Here is an 18917-nt window from a genome sequence, read left to right on the forward strand (position 1 = left end):
TTAATTACTTTACCAAATTAATATTTAAATATTATTTATACTTAGATGTTGCAACTGTTTAACTTTATTTTTACCAATTTAATGTTTAGCTACTACTTTATATTAATTTGTCAATTTGAACTAAAATGTTACTAAATTTATCATAAAATTATAAATTCTATAAAAGAAATAAAACTTAAAAAGGAATTTTGGAAAACTTTGTGGCCCAAATACAAATTTATCCTAATTTTAAGCACAGGATCAAAATAAAAATTTTAAAAACTTAAGAGAAATTAAATGGGTTTAACAAAATTTAGGTGTCGACGGCCCTACCACTCTGAAATCCACCCTGTGCATTTGAGTATGAAATATGATCTTTTAAAATCCTTTAAATAAATGAGAAATTTTTAAAAAAATTACATATTCATGTTTGAATTATTAGAAATATTTAAAATTTTATTCTTTTATAAAATAAATTTTTATTAGGATATTTTATCATTTAATATTTTATTTAAAATATATCTTAATAAAATTTGTACTTGAAACACATTATAATTTTCAATATTTTAATTTTACCTTTTCAATTAAAATTTTGTTTACTTTTATATTAATTTTTTATAAATATATTTTCTACATAATTTTTATTTAAAAATAAGTTTATGATAATTTAATATAAATTTTAAATATCTTTTATATGCATGATATATTCTTTTATGATGATATCATATTTATTTAATATAATTTAATATCTTTTTAAGTATACCTAACTTTGGGCACCTTATCGATGCAAAGGTCCCCCACAGCATCTTTGAGTTTGAGAACATGCGGAAAGTATCCAGTTTATTAAATAATTAGTTGAAAAATAATCGATGAACGTGTTTCGTTATACTTAAACTTATTTTTTATTAATAATAATATTGATATTTATCGAATTATAATTTAATAATCTCTTATATTTTTATTATTTAATAATTTATATTATATAAATTTTGATGTATAAATAGTTTTATATCTATTATATGCATTATTTTATATTGTTTTTTTTTAAAGGTGAATTCATTAATTTATTTAATAAATGGAACCATACAATTTAGGAAAAATAAATAATAAATACTCATCGTAGATGGGGAAGTATAAGCCTTATCAACACAACAAAGGCTTTAGCCTCAACATCGATAAAACATTATAACACGTTGATAATTGATTTTATCACAACTCAAGCACAACAAAAGTGATTGTAAACACTTTACACGATAAGGAAATCAGTCTCGGATGGTCCAAAGTAGCAAACAAAAATTGACAAAAGAATCGAGCATTCATCAAACTATAGAGGACGACAACAAAATCATTCCTAAAATCAATTGTAAAACTAAGATTACATGAATAAGTAAGACTAAAAACCATGCTACAAGAGCAGACAAAAACTTCTAAAACTAAAGACTTATTCAATAGTGGTAAAACAAACAAAAAAAACATATAAAATACAATACGGGTCCAAATCGACTCATGAAATCATTTATTATTCTGAAATATTCTCAAAACAGAAACAAATTAAGAAGCTGACAAAAAGCCACCCACTTTTCAAGAAAAACTATTAGTGGCCGGTAGAATTTTAGCGAACGACAGATATTGTCCATCACAACTTGTGAAGACAACAAAAATATTCACAAAATAGATCTGTAAACTGAAAAAGAGAGAAGAGTTGTAGAGTGAATAAAAAGAAGAAATAAAGAAAGAGTTGGTGATAGAGAAAAAAAGTAGGTGATAACCTACCACCAGCTGAGCAAAACAAAAGATAAGAAACAAACTACTTAATTTTTTTTTTACTTTATATAATTTTTTTTATTGTTTTTATGTATAGCATTATGTCGGAAATTTTCAATTCGTACCAAACCTTATGCGGATATGAGGAAAAAATTCCAGCTGATTAAATAATTAGAGATTGAAATTGGTCAAAGGATTGGTGTCAATGTCACCTGCACGATTTATGTTATCTACAAAATGTGTAATCTTTAAAATCAAACTTTCACTTTGACTTTTCCTCCACTGTGTTTTGTTCCCTTCCTTTTTTTGTCAACACCTAAAGCAAATTTTACCTGCTCAACATTTGTTTGAGTCAGTGATGACGCGTTTTCTCGAGTCGGTGATGGCTCTTCTTCTTCTTCTTTTCGCTAATGGTTGAAGGTTAAGGCCATTGTTATTAGAATGAAGACACCAGCTCTCTGAATTTGATTTGGTGGGTGACGTTTAATAATGTGATTTGTTTTCGTGATTAATTTACTTTTGTTTCTTTATCATTGTAATATTGAAGGAGAATATCATTTAAATGTTAGATAAAAGTTTTAACAAATTTGTTGTGATTTGTAATAGTTAATTATGATTATAATGATTTATTTGTATTGTAATTATAATGGTACTTATTGCTTTAAAAAACACTTCCAATAATCTACTAAGATATATATATTTTATAACAACATATAAAGTTATTATTCTATTTATTTGTTTTGTGCATGTATCGTTTTTATGTTATAATCGGATTTAACATATTATTTACTTAAATAAATTTTGATAGATTTATAATTAGGGTCAAAATTAAATTGTAATTTTTAAGATAATAAAATATAATTTTAAAGAATTAAATTAAAATTTTATCATTTTTAAAAGGAGTCAATATATAATTTTACATTTATTAATTAAAAATTTTAAAGGGCATATTTAAGGGCCTAAGGCCCTACCAGTCCCTAGATTGGCCCATGTTTGTAATTTGTTTTAATCGATTTTAATGGAGTTTTATATTTGTGTCATTTTCTTTTCTTTTTTGTGCACTTTAGAGTTGACTATAGGTCGAGCTGTAATGTTGATTTAAAAAAAAAAATCAAGCTTGACTCATTTCTAGGCCAAGTCGGCCCAAAAGCTTGCTTCACTTTTCAAAACATTAATAAAAAATATAAATACATTTTTATATTAATATTATATAATTAAATTTAAATTTAAAATATTTTTATTATTTAAATAAAATTCGAGTCGTGCTGAATTAGTTCAAAATAGAAATTTTTTGTTCAAGTCCAACTCAAGTTGAGTTGGATAGGTTGTCTAGCCCTTGGACAATTCTAGAGTAGAGCTGCCAATGGACCAAGCCATAACCTAGTTTCAAAAAAATTTTCAAGCCCAGACAATCCGCACCATCTGTGTAATACCCCACACCTAGTCTAGACATTATGACTAGATCTAAAGGAATTACATAAACTCATTTTAATTCTAGATTTTGAATTTCGAAAACGTGAACTTTTTTACAGTATTAATTTTGGTAAATTGCTTTCCAATTTTTAAGAAAACATTCATTAAAACTATATGTTAAATTTCAGAAAAATACTTATATGATTACTTTATTTTGCAGCAGAAGTTTCTAAGTTATTGTTTTGGAAAAGAAAATATGGTTTTGTATGTAAATTACGCAAATATCAGTTTAACGATGATAACTATCAAAAAGTCCCAACGAAATAAGCCAAAAACTGTAAAACAAATCCAAAAATACCAACAGTAAAAAAAGTTCAGTTAGCATAAAGCCTTTTAAAAATTGTTTAGTTTTTGAGAATCCAACCCGAGTTTCTGTACACCGTCTGATCCTAAGTGTGTTGATCACCTAAAAGGATAAAATAAAGGGTAAGCTAACAAGCTCAGTGTGTAACTCAGCCTAAACAAATAGAACAAAACAAATACAATCATAGTAACAGATACAGATACAGATGCAGATGCAGATGCAGATACAGATACAGATACAAATCCTACCACCATCTGCTACACACCATCTACGTTCATCCCTACACACCAATTAGGGTAATTAAATACCCATCCAATCCTACACACCTATAAGTGAGCATATGTCACTTTTCAGAATAGTGCAATCAAGCTACCAGAAATAATGCGGTAAACTGCCAGAATCGCATAAGTGTGGTCAACCCACCAGAACAGATATATGGTTAAAACCACTAGATAAGGTAAATAATTAAACTGTCACACTCCCTCCATCGCATCATTATCCAACCCCAATGCACATGCAAACACTAATCAAATAACAAATGCATATATATCATACATGTTGTACATATCAGAATATACTATCATGCTTTCAGTAGTTGCACTAACAGAAGCAGAATATCATATTTCATATTTAAAAGTCATGCAAAACACATTACAGAACCTATGAAGTGGCTAACCTCGAATTGCACTTCGAATACGGTCCTAACTAAATTTACAGAAAATGGGCCCACACAATCTAATTAGCCCAGCCCATGTAGCCTACATGGCCTGGCACACGGTTATGTGATGTCAATAGTGAATTTTTTGGCTTCACATCGTTCGCTGTTTTTTGATATTTGTTACACCTGGTCATTTTTTGATGCTAACACCACGGCGAAGATTCCAGAACCTAAAAATGACATTCAGAACAAACAATTAGCAATGATACACTAAACCTGTGCCACTAAGTCAGCCACAACCACTAACCTTTGCCCTTAACAAAACGAGTCAGCCCCTAATTGAAAGCTTTGATCACTTACCTTTGAAAAAATTGCAACCTTACGAATCCTTAGTTCACCGAAGGGTTAATCATTACCAAATCTTCACCTACACAGAACCAAACAACAACAATCAACAACATAATAACTCAATTTCCAAACTCATAAAACACACCCTTCTTCCACCAATTAAGAGACCTTACCGAACCTTTAACGCACACCAAACCACACCACAATGACGTGTTACCAATTAGCACCACCAAACAAGATGGCAATAAGAACCAAGAAGGCAAGGAGAGAATAATTAAAAAGAATTTTTAGGAAAAACAAGGAAAATGACACATTATTGCTTTATTGTAACAAAAGAAAAGAAGGAAAGAGAGGAGAAAAGAAACAAACGTGAAAGGGGAAAAGAACAAATTGGGACAACAAAAGGTGAGAGAGGGAAAGTGGAATAGTTGAGAGATTTTTGGGAAAATAATTTTCAAAATGATTTTTTTTTTAAAACTACCCATATCCCTCGCTAACTCCGACTAAAATTGATACACCATCCTTATCAGATCTCCTTTAGAATTCAAACTCAACCAAAATTCTATCATATGAGCAGCCTAGACTGAGAAATAACAAAAATATTCTTGCCTTGTACACACAGGATTTGAACACAAAATCCCCAGGTAAGCTGAAGCCTTATCACTGAACCAACAAGCTTATTTTTTGTCAACAATTGGGTGAAAACAAAATATAAACTAGATAGCCAAATTCAGGGGTTGGGACAAAAATAAAAAAAATTTAAGGGAAGAGGTTTTGAACACATGACCTCTAAAACACAATCACAATATTTAATCACTAAACCAGATTAACTCATTTGACATTTTTTAATAATTCAAAAACAATAATTTTGGGGAGTTACAACCCCTTTTACCATTCACAAAATTAATAAACATCAATGTAACACCCCAAACCCAGTCTAGACGTTCTGGCTGAATCTGGAGGAGTTACATCAACTCGTTTGAAAATAAAAATCCAATTTGGAAATCGTGTGATCTGAAATCTTAATTTAGCTAAGCTCAAAAAAGTTTTAGGAAATCTCAAATTTGAAAAAACATATTTCACAGCATGATCTATTAAACATTTATTTATAAAAATAGTGAAAACTTTTAGAAATTGCAATCTAACTTTAGTAATCACGTGATTTGAAACTATTAATTTTTGGCAAAACTCTTACATTGTTATTTAGAAAAACTCATGCGTAAAACTTATTCATTTTACGGAAAAACATTTAGTTTGATACTTAATTTTGTAGCGGATATTTTCAGATTTCTTAAGTTTTTAAAAACCAAATTCCAATTTGTCAAATCCGTATGATTTTTTAGTTTTACGTTTAAGATCACCCAAAAACCAACGAACAGATCAAAAAACCAAAAACAAAACCAAATTCGAAAACTTAGTCTAAAAATCAAAAGTCCAAAAATCATAATTAAAAATAATTCAAACCATTTTATATGGGAAACCAATCTGAGCTCCCGCACACCGTCTGATCTAAAACTTATTGGTTACTTGAAGGGAAAACAAATAAAGAGTGAGCTTTACAAGCTCAGTGTGCAACACATCCCAAGCAACAAATCATGTACACATAAATAAGTAGATAGGTTTTCAGATACAGATTCAAATATATTCTCATATACAGAATCAAATGTATTTTCATAATCAGATACAGATGCATATCCAGATTTATATACAAATACAGACACAGATTTAGATACAGATGCAATCACAGATTCTACCCTATCCGCTGCACACCAACTCTGTCCAACCAATCACACCAATTAGGACTACAAGATTCCATCCATCCAATCACAACGGGTCGTAATGGTACGTCACTCATAAAGGTGTAGTTGAGCTGCCAAATTAATATTGTGGTTTAACCGCCAAAATTGCAGTAATACTGCCAGAATACATTTTCTCTATCACATATCAAACTCACCCCGATGCACATGCATAAAAACTAACACAAAAATTTCATAAATAGATGTTATGCTTGCTTTTCATATGTAATCATGCTTTCAGAATTAATAGAATATAAATCGTACATGTACTTTTCACATACCTTACCTATTTTACGTATAGACACATATCAACAAATGTCACATTTCAAGTCTTATTTAAGTCAAACGGACCCCACGGAAGGTCTAATTACAAATTTCAGAGTTAAACAGGCCCAAGGGGAGGTTTTCAAAAAATGAGCTCATATGCTTATGTAGCCCAACTGGCCCAGCCCGTGTGGCCCACATAACCTAACACACACCTGTGTGGCACACCACGGTCGTGTGATGTCGATAGAATATTTTTCCGCTCTACATCATTCACTTTTTTTGAGTTTTTCGTTACACACCTGGTCAGTTTTCGAAGCTAACACCACAACGAAGATTCAAGCACCTAAAATGTTATCATTCAAACTGAATTTAGTTAGCATGCTAGAGAATTACACGTCTCCTGCCACATGTTTTCATTAAGTTTTAGGCCTTAACCCAAAACATACCAATCATTAATCAAAGGTTTAAGCACTCACCTAACAAAACAACGATCCTAAAATTCCCTAGCATGCTAGAGAATTACACGTCTCCTACCTCACGTTCTTCTCCTAAACAGATCCAAAAATAGTTAAACCAAAAATCCACAATCAATCCACCAACTACACTTAACAACACTTATGAAAAATAACCAAATAGTACTTACCAACCAAACGCTTAAACCACACGAAGGTAAACCTGATTGGGTTAACGTCAACAATGAATCGAAACACAAATAATAGAAACATAGATAAGTAAGAATAAGGAAACTTGTAACGCCTCAAATTTATGTAATTTCGACTTTTGTGATTGTTGAGGATGGAAATATCGAAACTTTTGTTCTGATTCTTTTTGGTATATATATATGTGGTTTAAGAGGTTATGTGCTTTGGGGTGTGTTTGGGAGGTCTCAAGTTCAAGTTTTAACTTTGGCTAAATTTTGGTTTTATTTGAGTAAAGCCTGACTTTAGGTCAATGGGCTTATAAGGAATTGATGGTAAAAACCTAATAGAATGGGCTTGCTGATCTAGTGGTTAAGATGTGTGTTGGTGTGTTAGAGGTTTGGAGTTCGATTCCCTGCAGTAGTGATGAAATTATTTTTGTTGCAAGTTTCAATAAAGTGTTGGGTTTTATTAAAATTCTGAGTTGAGAGTTTTAGGAAAAATTAGGGGTTTTCTTATTTCTTTCTTTTTGGCAAAATATTTTTTCTGCCATTTTTTCTCTTCCAAACCCTAGCTGCCGAACTTCTCTTCTTCTTTTTCCCTTCTTCTCTTTTTTTTCTCCTTCATTTTTTTTTTGATTAGTTGTGACGAGTTGCTAGTGATTTCATTGGTTCAGTAAGTTTGGGTTTTAATAAAAGTTAAGGGATTTCTTTGAAAATTGTTTAAGAGGGATTTTGGTTGTTGTTTAGGGAATATTCTAGGGTCTGTGGATCATTAATCGAGCTCTTAACAGCAAGGAATCACCGTTATTCATGGCCATAGAGTCTAGGCCGGGTTTGGGGGTATGACATTTAGTGATATCAAAGCCTGGTTCAAAACTCGATTGTGAATTTTGGGTTCTGAAATTGGTTTTAGAGAAACACTTTTGAATGTTTTCAAATACTCTGATTAAGTATGTAGTTCACCGAGTCTCCGGCACCGATCTTGTAAGTTTCTAAAACTTTGTATGAAATTGTTTGAAAGCATGCTTAGAATATACTGAATTCCTGTTTGAAAATACTAATGTTTACTGTGAAACTATTGTAGGTGGTATGCTTATTGAAACACTCTAGGTAGTGTAAATTGAAAATCGTAGTAAACTACGATTTACGATAACAGACTCTGAGTACTCTGATAACTCTTCTGCATAAAATACCCGATAACAACTATCAAAACTGTAAACTGACTTGCATAAAAAATTTTAATATAGATTAATTCAAAATTACGATGAGTAGAAGTGGTACTCGTGGACGGAGTACTAGAGGCCGTAGAGGGATTCGAGCTGAGTCCATTACATTTGATACGATCCCTAATCTGGACACTAGCGAGACGCCGGTGTCACCTATTACTGAGACTGGTGATGAGTCTCAAGACCGTGCAGTTGGAGACGATGTATTGCCCCAAGCCATGCTGTGAATCCTGGAGAGGGTCACTAGGGCTAATGCTGGATCTGGAGGCCGTGGGTCGGTTACGAAACGACTCCGGTCCAATGGGGCTGAGGTGTTCAGGGGCATCGCTGGAGTTGCTTCTAATGCAGCTGAGTTCTGGATGGAGGCCACAGAGTGTATTATGGATGATCTGGAATTTACTGTCGAGCAGAAGCTCACGGGGACTGTTTTGTTGCTTCGCGATAAGCATATCAGTGGTGGCTGACAATGAGAGATGGCACTCAGCCTGACAATCTGACGTGGGATTTGTTTAAGATGGCTTTCTAGAGCAAGTATGTGGAAGTCAGTTACATCGACGCTAGGAGGCGTGGGTTCCTGAATCTTACTCAGAGAGATCGTTCAGTGGATGAGTATGAGGCTGACTTTCTGAGGCTAAGCCGTTATGTACGAGGCATAGTGGCGACTGAGTATGAGTGCTGTATTCGTTTTGAGGACGGCCTTAGGGATAACTTGAGGGTCTTGATAGCTCCACAGATGGAGAATGAGTTTTGTCGAGAAGGCCAAGATTGTAGAAGAGGTTAAGCGCGTACAGCGCCAGAACCATGACAGTGGGAAGGCTAAGAGAGATCTTGAGTCTTCGAATGCTGGGGTAAAGTCTAGGAAAAAGGCTAGATCTAATGGGCCCTTGAGAGTTGGGCCTATTGTTGCACCTGCTGGGGTGGCGATTTGTCAGCTTTGTAATAGACGTCATCCGGGCGAGTGTTGGAGGTCTACTAGAGCTTGTCTTAGATGTGAATCATCTGAGCATCGTGTTAAAGACTATCTATTGAAGGCTAATCAAATGTAAGCTTCGGCTACTGAGACTGCACAACCGTCGAAGGGAGTTTAGCAGCCACCTAAGGGCTGAGGCTAGACTAGCGTGATAACAGTATGGGCCGAGGACAGAGAGCACTGGGTAGAGGTGCTAGGCTGACTGAGGTGAGGCAGCCTGCACTTGTCTATGCTGCACGTCTTTGTGAGGATAGAGATGCTTCGGATGTCATCACTGGTACGTTTTTAATCCTTAACATACCTTATGTTGCACTGATAGACATAGACTCTTCACATTCTTATATTGCATGTTCTGTGTCTAAGACTTTGTGAATACCGTATGATAGCACTTCTAGTGAGATTTCAGTGGTTAGTCTATTGGGGCAGTCTATTAGGGTTAGTAAGCTGTTCAGAGATGTTCTGTTGGAAGTCCAATGAATGATATTTCTGACTATTCTGATGGAACTTCCGTTTGGGGAGTTTGACTTAATTCTGGGTATGGACTGGCTGGTGAAGCATCGTGTAAGTCTGGATTTTACTGAAAAGAGGGTGATTTTGAGGACCGAGGAGGATAATGAAATAGTCGTGATTGAATAATGATGGAATTATCAGAGTAATGTGATATCTGTATTAGTGGCAGAGAAGCTAGTGAGGAAAGGATGTGAGGTGCTTTTGGCCTACATCAGTGCCTCGGATTCTGTGGACTTATCAGTTAAGAACATCCGTACTGTAAAGGAAATCCCAAATGTCCTTCCAGAGTAATTACCAGGATTACTTCAGAGATATGAGGTAGAATTTGGGATTGAGTTGATTCCAGTTACAGCTCCGGTGTCTATCGCCCATTATCGAATGGCACCAAAGGAACTGGCAGAATTGAAGGCTCAAATTCAGGAGTTGTTGGATCGTGGGTTTATTCGTCCCAATGTGTCTTTGTGGGAAGCACCTGTTTTGTTCATAAAGAAGAAGGACGGTACAATGAAGATGTGTATCGATTACCGTCAATTGAACAAGTTGAGATTAAGAATAAGTACCCATTTCCGAGGATTGACGACCTATTTGATCAGTTCAGAGGGGCTTCAGTGTTTTCTAAAATCGATCTACGGTCAGATTATCATCAGTTGATGGTAAAGTAGGCCGGTGTGCATAAGACGGCATTTAGGATTCGTCATAGGCATTACGAGTTTCTAGCCATGCCCTTTGGATTGGCTAATGCACCAGCGGCATTCATGGACTTGATGAACCGTGTGTTTCAGCCCTACTTGGATCGATTTGTGGTGGTGTTCATCGAAGACATTCTGGTGTATTCTAAGTTTGAAGACGAGCACGACGAGTATTTAAGAGTGGTTCTACAGATCCTTCGTGAGAAACAGTTGTATGTGAAGTTTAGCAAGTATGAGTTCTGGCTTCGGGAAGTGACATTTCTGGGTCATGTAGTTTCTGCGGAAGGGATTTGAGTGGATCCTCGTAAGATTGAGGCGGTGTTGGATTGGAAATACCAAAGAGTATGTCGGAAATCTACAGTTTTTTTGGACTGGTAGGGTATTACTGACGTTTTGTAGAGGGGTTCTCGTTGATCGCAGCACCGTTGACTAAGTGTAAAGGAGTTCCTTTCGTTTGGACTGACGCGCAGCAGGAGAGCTCCGTGAAGCTAAAGACAGTTTTGACTCAGGCTCCAGTTCTGATACAGCCTAAGCCTAATAGGGACTTCATGGTTTACAGTGATGCGTCACATATGAGTTTGGGTTGCGTCTTAATGCAAGACGGTAAGGTAGTTGCCAATGCGTCTCGACAACTTAAGACTCATGAGGCTAATTATCCGACGTATGATTTAGAGTTGGCTGCAGTAGTCTTTGCATTGAAGAGTTGGAGGCATTATCTGTATGGAAAGAAGTGTACCATCTACACTGATCACAATAGCCTCAAGTATCTCTTCACTTAAATGGAGTTAAATCTTAGGCAGTGTCGATGGGTTGAGTTGCTAAAGGACTACGACTGCAGTATTGAGTATCACCCTAGAAAGGCCAATGTGGTGACCGATGCACTAAGCTGTAGGGCTATGACCAATTTGAAAGCAATGTTTGCTCGATTGAGTCTTTATGACGACGGAAGTCTTCCAGCAGAGCTACAAGTGAAGTCGGCATGGATTGAACAGATTAGAGCTAAGCAGTTAGAGGATAAGACTCTTGAGATGCGATTTCGTCAGGTTGAGACTAGGACTACTATAAATTTAGGGCTAAATAATGATGGGGTATTGTGCTTCCGAGGTAGGATCTGTATACCAAATAATGAGGATTTGAAGCTATCGATTTTGAGGAAAGTGCATAGTAGTCCTTACACTATGCATCATGGTGGAAACAAGATGTATAAATATCTTCGAGAGTTGTACTGGTGGCCACGGTTGAAACATGAGGTTATCGCCTTTTTTGCTTTCTATTTGACGTGTTAGTAGGTTAAGGCTGAGCATCAGTTACCATCAAGTTTGCTACAGCCAGTTAAAATACCGATGTGAAAACGGGAGCGAGTAACGATGGACTTCGTTAGTGGGTTACCCCTAACACCCACTAAGAAGGACTCTGTTTAGGTAATTATGGACCGATTAACCAAGACCACACATTTCATTCCTGTTAGACAAACTTCTCTCTACAGAAGTTGGTCAAGCTGTCATTTCCGAGATAGTGAGGCTGCATGAGGTACCTTTCTTGATCATTTCTGATAGGGATCCTCATTTTACATCTCGGTTTTGGGGAAAGCTTCATGAGGCTTTGGGTTCAAGGCTAGACTTCAGTACTGCTTTTTATCCTCAGACAGATGGTCAGTTAGAGAGGGTGATCCAGATACTAGAGGACATGTTGAGGGGCTGCATTATCGATTTTCGAGACAGCTGGGAGGAGTACTTGCCTCTAGCAAAGTTCGCTTACAACAACAGTTATCAGTCTAGTATACAGATGGCACCATATGAGGCACTTTATGGACGTAAATGTCGCACACCTTTGTACTGGACTGGGTTGGGTGAGCGACATGTTCTGGGTCCTGAATTGGTATCAGAAACTGAGGATAAAGTCCGTTTGATTCGAGAACGTCTAAAAGCGGCTTCTGATAGACAGAAGTCCTATGCTGATCTAAAGAAAAAGGACATCGAGTATTTGGTGAGGGACATGGTTTTTCTTAGGGTCTCGCTATGGAAAAAGGTTCTGAGGTTCGGTTGTAATAGTAAGCTGAGCCCTCAGTTTATTAGGTCGTACCAGATCCTAAAGTGAGTAGGGCTAGTCACATATCAATTAGAGCTACCTCTAGAGTTAGACCGCATACATGATGTATTCCATGTCTCGATGTTGAGACGCTACTTCTTTGATTATACACACGTAATGCCCGTGGAGGAGATTGAGATTTGACTGAATCTAACGTTCGAGGAAGAGCCTGTTCAGATTCTAGATCACGATGTTAAGGTCTTACGTAGAAAGTCTATTCCCTTGGTGAAGGTCCTGTGGCAGAATCATAGCGCTGAGGAGGCTACTTGGGAGCTACAGGATTCGATGCGACAGTAGTATCCTCACCTTTTCTGATCAGGTAAAATTCGAAGATGAATTTTCTTTTAAGAGGTAAAGTTGTAACGCCTCAAATTTTTGTAATTTCGACTTTTGTGATTGTTGAGCATGGAAATATCAAAACTTTTTTTTTATTCTTTTAGTATATATATATGTGGTTTAAGAGGTTATGTGCTTTGGGGTATGTTTGGGAGGTCATAAGTTCAAGTTTTAACTTTGGCTAAATTTTGGTTTTATTTGAGTAAAGCCTGACTTCAGGTCAGTGGGCTTATAAAGAATTGATGGTAAAAACCTAACAGAATGGGTCTGTTGGTCTAGTGGTTAATATGTGTGTTGGTGTGTTGGAGGTCTGGAGTTCAATTCCCTGCAGTAGTGATGGGATTATTTTTGCTGCAAGTTTCAGTAAAGTGTTCGGTTTTATTAAAATTCTGAGTTGAGGGTTTTAGGAAAAATTAGGGGTTTTCTTATTTCTTTCTTTTTGGCAAAATATTTTCTCTGCCGTTCTTCCTCTTCCAAACCCTAGATGTTGAACTTCTCTTCTTCTTTTTCCCTTTTTTTTCGTTTTTCTTCTTCTTCATTTTTTTCTTTTTCGATTAGTTGTGGCGTGTTGCTAGTAATTTCGTCAGTTCAGTAAGTTTGGGTTTTAATAAAAGTTAAGGGATTTCCTTGGAGATTGTTTAAGAGGGATTTTGGTTACTATTTATGGAATATTCTAGGGTCTGTGGATCATTAATCGAGCTCTTAACAGCGAGGAATCACCGTTATTCGTTGAAGGTAAGTAGATCTCTCATTTTGAGATTTGCCTATTCTTAATAATATGACTTGAGAGACTGATTTTGGGCTCGGTATTGTCGATTTTAGGCTTTGGAGTGCCCGTGGTTGGATTAGCAATGAAAACGAACTAGGTGTGTACTCTGATTATGCAGACAACGAGTTTTGGAGAAAGCCTAAAAGTGGCATGTCGATGCTCTTGTGATAGCCTACATCGCGAGACGCAAGCGTGTCACTGACAAGCCAGGCTGTGCGTGAGCCACATGAGCGCGACGGACACTGGCGTGTGATGGCTTATAGGCTGTGTGGGAGGTACGGGCTCAGGTAAATGGGCCATGTGGGCCACACGGGCGTGTGGGAATCTGGGTCAGGCCGTGTGATCCACACTGGCAAGGTCAATTTGGGCCGTGTGACCCACACGGGTGTATGAACCCACACGGGCAAGGCACACGGGCGTGTGAACCTCTTTAATTTGAAATGTTCTGTAAGGTTGCACGGGTTGTCCAAGTCAACTGTGACCTGTAATAGGGTCGGTAAGCCTTATCTAGACTCTTAATTCTGTGATGTATGGGTATGCATGATATACCTAGCATGATTATCTGATTTGTTCTGTTCTGTAAATAAAGGTCTGATCTGTTTGTCTGCATTATAGCATGTCATGCTTATATGATGCATTACATCGGGGTGGGTTTGAAGTGAAGGGAGTACCTAAAGGGCTTCATAAGCCTGTTATCTGGTAGCTAAGTTGCATACTTACGATATGTGCTGCGATGCGGTACTTTATGGTGTGTAGGGTTGGATGGGTCGATTATATCCCCATATATGGTGTGTGGCGATGGGTGGGTCGATTTTATCCCCACATAGTGGTTGGGTTGGACGGAGATGATGTGCAGGGTTGGTGGGCATGATATTTATGATATCTGATATGTTATGCATGCGATATCTGTATGACTAAAGCCGAATAACTGTATTATGTTATCTGTTTGTATGCATGTTGTTTGTGGGAGTGTACACACTGAGTTGCGAAAACTCACCCCTTTATTTATTTATTTGTTCAGGTAATCCCCAGCAGTAGATGGATCGGTGTGACGTCAAGCTTGATGTTGACCACTGGTAGACATTTACGGATTTTTGAGTAACACTTTATTTTGTCTGCTTTATTTAAATATTTATTTTGGGTTTATTTTGGGGAATTTAAATTGCTAAATTATTGATTTATGAATTAATGATGTTTTAGCTTCCGCGTTAATAAAATGTATTCACTTAATATCTGGAATAGAAATTTTACGACTTAGGTAAAGATAAAAAATTGGACGACTTCTAATTTGCTAAGGTTTTTCTAAAAAGCACTCACATGTGACGCCGCCAGATTCGGCCATAGCGTCTAGGTCGAGTTTGGGGGTATTACAAAACTTTTTTGCAACAATTGAATAGAAGATTTTCCAAAAAAACCACGGGGAAAATTCCAACAGAAACAGAGGGACTAATGTGAAAGAAAGTGAAGGAGAGGGAGAGTGGGGAGAAGTGGACATACTGGAGAGATTTTAGGGAAACCATTTTTAAAAAATAAAATAAAATAGCACAAATAAAATCCTATCCTATTAAATTTTACCTTAGAGTTCAAAACAGAGACTAATTTCTACTAAGCACATATGAGGATTTGAACACAAGACCAAAGGATAAGGTAAAGTCTTACCACTAAACTAACACACTCATTTTTGTCATTTATTGAGCGAAAATATTATTTATTTTAGATGATCAATGATAGGGATTAAGACAAAAATATAAAATTCCAGGGAAAGATTCAAACCCAAAACCTCACGCACACAAGCACAACACCTATCCATTGAACCAAATTAACTTGACATAATTTCACAATTTTAACTCAAGAATCAAAACCTAACCACTCTAGGTTTCACTAGAGGTGTGCATAGGCCGGGCCACTTGGCCCGCCCTAAATTTGGGAGGGTTTGGGCAAAAATATAGGCCCGAAAAATGGACTTGGGCAAAAAAATTAGGCCCGTTTAAAAAACAGGCCTTGCCTCAAGTAAGGCATTTTTGGCCCGAACCAAGCCCGGCCCGGCCCGAATTTACTACATGACAAAAAATCTATTTTTTAATATTATTTCCTTATTGTTTTCTCACTATTTTGCTACTATTTTACTATTATGTTGCTACTATTTTGTTGTTATTGTTTAGATATTGTATAAAATTTATTTTATTGTTAATTTATTTTATTATTTTAAACACATTTGTTAATTTTGTTATTATTTTAGAAGCATTTGCTTGTTAAGTTGCATCTATTTTAGTGTTATTTAAGTATAGATATTTTTTAAAATTTATTTTTAATATATTGAGAAATATTTATTTTGATGTTTTTAGTATTTTTGATAGTTTATATATATTTTAAAATTATATAAAAAATAATATAAAAATTAATATGGGTGGGCAGGTTAGGCCTGGTTTTAACATTTTTATTCGGGTCGGGCTTGGGAAAAATTTTAGACCTATTTTTCGGGCCGGGCTGGGCCCAGGTCTAGCAAACAGGCCTAACTTTTTAGTTAGACCTGGCCCATGCACACCTCTAGTTTCACTAACCCAATTTCTTCTAACTTAGTTTTTCGGATGTGACAAAAATATTTTTATATTCATTTTTATATTTATAATTAATTTTTAAAATATTTTATTATTTAAATCAAATTTTAGTTAGTCTTGCTTGAGACAAAAGTTTTTATCCAAACTTGACCTAAATCGAACCTAATCTACCAGATCAAATAGACTACCTGACCCTCCGACAACTCTACGATATAGCATCATGTGTTTTAATTATTTTCTAACATCATAAGTCATATAATTATGCTAGACCAAAAAACTGTAAAATGAATAAATAAATAAACTTTTCATGTCTTATTTTGTTTTGTTTCTTCTTCTCGTCATAATAATTGTTTACAAAGTAATATATATTCATGTGAACTTTTAATAATTTGTTTTATATAAAATTTAGCACGTTTGATGTCATTTTAGCATTTTTAATTTAAATATAGAGTATATGTTATAATCATTTATTTTTAAATTGTGATAAGAAAATTAATTATTGCCATCAATAATGAATACTTTAATTGAAAAAAACATTATAAATTAAATATTAGATAAAAGTTTTATGAAACAAATCCAAATTAAATCTAAAAATTTTTCATTCTTCCCAACATCACAGAGAACTTTGAATTCATAAAATGGAAAATCATAAATTTAAATCTTAAGTTAGCAAATCTAAATTTAAAGTTTAAAAATAATCTTAAAATTCACATCATATTGGAAAATATGAGCATCACATATATAATAAGAGTAATTACATATTATTATTTACTATCATAATAGGTTAGCCCAAATTAAAAGTGATCTAATTTGGTTAAAATTTTATTGGGTTTTAATTATTGTCGTAACCATTTTTTGAAAAAAACGGGGATCGACTTTGGTTTTGAAAATGGAAACGAAAATTGGGAGTCGCCACCAATCTTTTTAGGTGTGATTGGATCACCTTGTAAAAGTGGTTGTTTTTAATAAATGGTTTGATTTATTTAAACAACGATTTTGGTCCACATAAATCAAGAAAACAGGTTCAGGAGTCGATTACGCACGAGGAAGGATTAGCACCCTCGTAACACCCAAAAATTGGTACCTAGTTGATTAATTAATGTATTAGTGTCAAAAATTGAAAGCTTGAAAGACACTGAAATACGATCCTTCTTCGTAAAAACGCTAATTTGAAAATGACCAAATAAATTAAAACAAATGCTAAAGACTTTCTCATCTCGAAGTAATAAAATGTCACGCCCAGTAAGTTAGGACACTATATCTCAAACTTCGAGAATGAGCTTGCCTTTATTTAAAATTCATATATTCTAAAATTTTTTAAAGGTTGTTCGGTTATTTAGGATAAACAAGAAAAGTCAAAACCCAGTAAGTTAGGGCACGTTTTCTCGAATTTCCTAATACCAAATATTGCCTTTATTTTAAAACAAATTCTTACTTCAAGGTGACAAAGTGTCATACCCAGTAAGTTAGGGCACAACACCTCGTACTTCTGAAAATAAGTATTATTTTTACAAAAAAAAAACTCGTATAGCGATTTAAAAGAGTATTCCGTTATTTAAATTAAATGAGAAAAAATCGAAACCCAGTAAGTTAGGGCACAATTTTCTCAAAATGTCTAAATACGAAACTTGTTTTGTTTTAGAAAACACAATTATATGCGTCGAGTAAAGGACCAACGTAATCATAATCACATGGTGAAATGAGAAACAAATCGCAGCATTGACATGCATAATAATAATAACAAAGGTGATGATATAAACACAATAAGAATGACGAGTAACATAAACTTGCAGATATATAGATACATGTATGAATAAACGAATAAATATAATGAAATAATGATAATGAGAACAAAACGAAATAAAATGAAATAAATATGATGATAAATGAAATAACAAAACAAATTGTAGTGTAAATTTGATTTTAAATCGAGGGTAAGCAAATAAACATATGAGAAAATAAACAAACTTAAAAATGATAAAATAATAATAGTGGTATAAATATAAATAAGTATTATATGAAACAAAATAATGATACAAAATAAAAAATTTTCAAAGTTCAAATTACATGAAAGTATAAACGAATACATAATAAAATCAAAGTATTATATAAAAAACGTAAGTGTATAAAAGAGAAACCATAATAATAATAGTAGTAGTCATAACAAAAGTAAGAATAATACTAAATATAACAATAGTGATATCAGTTAATAAAAATGAAAAAAAAATAATAGCTATAAAAATAAAAATAAGAACCATGGCAATAAAGAATAATGGTAGTAATAATAATAATGAAAATAACAGTAATATTAATAGTACATTAAAATACAATTGTAAAATAATGACAATGGTAGTTATAATATATGGGTAATACATAATAGAAAGAATACAAAAATATAGTAATAATAATAAACAATAACGTATATGTGTGAACAATAATGGTAGTACAAAAAAGAAGTAATGATAATAATAATAGGAGTAATAATAATAATATAATGATGATAAACAATAATAAAAGGAACAAAAGTAATAGTAATAATAAA

Source organism: Gossypium arboreum, chromosome 3 (assembly GCF_025698485.1).
Source record: "Gossypium arboreum isolate Shixiya-1 chromosome 3, ASM2569848v2, whole genome shotgun sequence".
Taxonomy (NCBI): Eukaryota; Viridiplantae; Streptophyta; class Magnoliopsida; order Malvales; family Malvaceae; genus Gossypium; species Gossypium arboreum.